The sequence below is a fragment of the Branchiostoma belcheri genome, unplaced genomic scaffold (genome assembly GCF_001625305.1).
Source record: "Branchiostoma belcheri isolate BF01 breed outbred unplaced genomic scaffold, Haploidv18h27 scaffold122, whole genome shotgun sequence".
Classification (NCBI taxonomy): Eukaryota; Metazoa; Chordata; class Leptocardii; order Amphioxiformes; family Branchiostomatidae; genus Branchiostoma; species Branchiostoma belcheri.
Window position 1 is genome coordinate 178,016 of NW_017802625.1, and position 4,787 is coordinate 182,802.

A 4,787-nucleotide genomic window follows, 5' to 3' on the forward strand; every position below is an offset into this window, starting at 1 on the left:
CCCCCCCCGACTACGAGCATGGTTTGACGGTCATGTTTGGACCCCCTGTCGGTAACACTGTGACGTAACATCGTATCCTGGTCTGTTACATCCCGCTAATTGGCCACCCGTTCGTGTTGACAAACAAATACACCCCCACCCCGTTGTGTACTAGTAAACAATAAAAAGGTGTTGTTGCGTAAACTAACAGCACGCCTCTACGAAAATATGCGTAAGAGTCAAATGTCTTCTCCTATGTCAGTGTATATATTGTTGTTGACATACATACATTAATGTATTTGTAAAATGATAAGCACACATACAATTTGCATCATCATGACACGGAGAAGAATGAGCTATAGGCTGAAAAGAACTACATCTTGCTACATTCGCGCCTGTTTTGCAATTGTTTTCAACACAATTTATGGTATCGATCTTTAAAGGCATCCAAAGTGATTTCAGAGCAGCAAAACTGGAAATATTCTAAATGAGGCAATCTTTATGAGAGCTTTTCAAACTGCAGAAACAAGCCCCAAGATTAGTCCTTTATTTCATGGGTGGTACTCTAAAATTAGCCAAGGGCCCTTCCAGTAACCATTTTCCGTCAGACTATTTGGGTATTTTTACTCCACTTGGGTCACTATATACATTGGGATAGTGTTGTTTCAACTCAGTATACGTGTAGATAATCAACTAAAATATTGACTTTGAAAAATCGGGTTTCCCAGCCCTAAAAACTGCAACGGATGCCTTTAAGTACACGTTATGTTTGAGTGCCTTCTCTACAGGCACATAATTGATAGACGAATAGTTTTAATACCTTTCCAGCAAGAAACGTCATAATTCATGCTCCATAACCAGCATTTATACTAAAATAGACGCAAGTTATATTTCGCTTGAACATTTGTTCGTGCTTTTCCTTTATTTTGCAATTAGGCTAGGTTGATTCGATTATATGGATGACATCCACGCGCGCATGAATTTTCGGCCGTTTCCAAAAAAAAAAAAAGTTTTCAACCATACTGTACAAAACCAACCGTACAAAACAGTTGCAAATTGAGCGAATATATATACCGTAAGTTGAAAAAAAACATTGGAAAACTATACCAATGCCGTAGAATGCCAAAATTAAACGAAAAAGACGAAAATGTAAAGAAATGAATTTGAAAAGTAGATTATTCGCCAAACCATACTCTGTGTCATTTGTTCAACCTTCAAAACCACGTAGATTTTTATAATGAAAGCACTTTTTTTTGGCCAAACTTTTTTTATTCGCACGCTCACATCAGTTTTGGGGTTCCCAGAAGATGTCATCCATATAATCAAATCAACATGGCCTTAGCCCTCGGGCAAGAATTTGCAATAGATGTATCGTTGTGTTCATAATAACATTTGAACAATTCAATAGTGAAACTCCCGCTCTGCCACCGTGAGTGTTTTTCCATGTTCACTGATCGACAGAGCGGACAGGACAGCTGGGTGGTCCGGCGTGGGAACACTGCGGTCAAGGTTAGCGGATTGGGGATTTGACATACAAAAATATGACAAATATGACGTTGAATGTACGCCAAATTTAGGCCATGTTGATTTGATTATATGGATGACATCCGATCGCGCATGAATTTTCGGCCGTTTCAAACAAAAAAGTTTTCAACCAAACTGTAAATCGTACAAAACAGTTGCAAAATGAGCAAATATATACCGTAAGCTGTAAAAAAAAAATACTTGAAAACGATATCAATGTCATAGAATACCAAAATCAAACGAAAAGACGAAAATGTAAAGCAGAAATAAATTTGAAGAGTAGATTATTCACCAAACCATACTCAGTGTCGTTAACGTTTGTTCAACCTTTATAACCACGTAGATTTCATAAATAATGAAAGGAACCTTTTTTAAAAAACTTTTTTATTCGCACGCTCGCATCAGTTTTGTAATATTGACACATAATGCTTTACATTAGCACATTTGAGTCAGCATTTCATACATAAGGCATTCAAAACTGCAGAAACAAGCTCCAAGATGAGTCCTTTATTTTCTGGGTGGTACCCTAAAAATCAGCCCAGGGCCTTTCCAGTAACCATTCTCCGTCAGAATTTCGGGATTTTTTGCTTCGCGAGGGTCAATATACGTATATACATTGGGATAGTGTGGTTAACCTTAGACTTAGTATGTACATAAATGATTAGAATATTGACTTTAAAAAATCGGGTTTGCAAGCCCTAAAACTGCACTGGATGCCTAATATTTTACTTAAAATCAAGTTTTTGTTTTTGGCCTACGTGGGCGTGAGCGTCTGCCAACATACACATTACGGGCAGATTAAAGCAACATGTCGCAAGGGTTTATTTTTCACGCCTTCTGTTTGAACAACTCTCGATGCTTATCATAGCTACTAGTGTAACAAACACTAAACCACTGTTTGTTGTTGTAAATCAGAACTTGATTGCGGGATAAGATGTAAAAACCGCCATGATAAATAATCTTACAGATGCCGTATGTACTGATTAAGAGATTAGTGTTTGTTGTGGGAGGGGGGCGAAAGGTCATATACATGTAACAACAGCGAAATCCCTGGATAACATGGGGGCGGAATTACCCTGCTGATGGAGATGTGAAAAGGTATTGTAACTAGAAAGGTAACCTTAGAATATAGTCTGCTCTGTTAATTCTTACTCAAACACATTCATATATATGGTCAGACAGGAGTATAAATCCCTCCTGCTATAAAATTGCAACATGATGAAACCCAACACCAGTTACCATGGTGACAGACGTCTGGTTCAGGTCATTGACTTTAGAAAGATATCAGATACCATTTGACCCAGTGTTGATGTAACACTTTAGAGAAGCCACGTGACATCAACACTAGGTCAGTCTAATGAAGAAGACCAGAGTGACAATTCTCTTGTGTTGGAACAAAATTTTTAACTCTAATCTATGTCATATTTTCTACCCTGTTTGAAAAGGTTCGCAGGGAGAGCAAAGAAAATTATAAGAATAATAAGAGGTCTGTAGATTGGAACAGGTGGTTGGCTGCTCAAAGAAATTATGGTTTAATCAATCATAACAACCAAAGGGAATTTCAAACAAAATTTGTAGCAAATAGTCGGCGTTCTTCCAACGGGAAGGTTCCTAATCACAGACATAACGTTTAGCGTGAATTTATAAGCATGTGGATCCAGTTCCATCGCTAAACACAAATCAAGTCTACCGTCCAGACTAACAGGAAATACCTCTTCATGAGCAAATCTGCCCGACAGACTCCAGACTTCAACAAACCACCTGTCCAGCGTCTGAATAGAATAAGCCACAGGATGCCCCCGAGGCTTTCGTAGCTTGGTGTTCTATCTATCGTGGTTTGGGCGAACTACCTTCGGACCTGTAGACGATCCCCGCCGCCAAGTTCAACTAGAGACTCCCCGGTAGGAGTTTTACGCCCAGTAGGAATTTTGCACGGCAGGAGCTTGAGTAGATGGGTTTACTGAACTCCCGTCGTGCAAAACCTACCAGGGAGCCTAGTATGATCTGGGCGGCGGGGGTCGTTTACAGGCCTGATGAGAGTCCGTCGAAACCACGATATAGACACCAGACAGAGCCTTGCATGTTTACGACACCACTATATACGTCTCTATACCTACACGTACTTCAACACTTGCGCGGCCTGAGAGCGTGGGTGGCCGTGAAGCTTAGTTGCGACCTTGGGAAGGACAGGAAGACTTTTCCTGATCCATGGTTTGTTTTCGTTTGATCTGTTGAGGTACGGCAGCTCGCAAAAGTGAAGTACAGAAAAAGGTCGCTGGAGGGCGCACCCAGCTACTAACACTTGAAAAATACAAGCGTTAGAGGATCATAGTTCACTTTTCCCGTTGCTAATTACTTGTGTTGAGCATTTGAAAATAACGACCACACAGGCAGCCATCTCTCTTATTTGTAATTACAGAAATACTTGTAATAATGGAGATTAATAATGTTTTTAAGTAACGGTGACTTTGACCGCATCCTGGAACAATTAAAGAAATGTGTTGTTTTGTCTTCTTGGGGAAATGAGTCACCGCGAGCAGGGTTAGCTATCGGGTTCAAGTTCATCTGAAACACATGTTTCTGTGGTAGTCAGGGGAAATGCGTGATTGTTTTTTTTAAACATACAATGTAAATATTGCCAAATGAATGCAGTGGAAAATGAAACAGATTTTAGTCAGTGTCCTCACTATGATACCGACAGAAACAGATTATTCCATAATTTCTCCATCCTTTCATCATTTAGAAGATCACCAAAAGACAACGTTTCTACTCAGATCACAAAACCCACTCATTATGCAGAATGTGGGACTATTCATTATCAACTGCCTTCAGAGAAAAAGTCAAACCTTATAAAATAGCAAGTGGAGTAAGAAGAAGTATACGTTTTTCCAGACAGTAGTAGTCTGTCTACTATTATTGTATTGTACCAAGTAGTATCTTTGACTGTAAAAGCAATTAGCCTTCGGGCATGATTTTGCAAATAAAGAAATAACACTTCTACAAACACCTTCTTAAAAGCCCCCGTCACACATAGCCAAATCTGGCCTCCAGAACTCTTGCCCCCAACCATCCGGGTTGGGACACTAGGTCCGGGGAGCAAGGCCGGCTGTGGTTGGCTGGCGTTCGGCAAGGTCGGCTACTGTTCGGCTGCGGCAGTCCAAGGTTTCAAAATCTAAAATATTCAGGAGTGAGGTTGGGCCATGGCTGGGCCATGGTTGGCTGGTGGTTGGCTGGTGTTCGGGAGTAGGTCAGCAGTGGTCGGGTTATTTTCTCACTTCAGACAT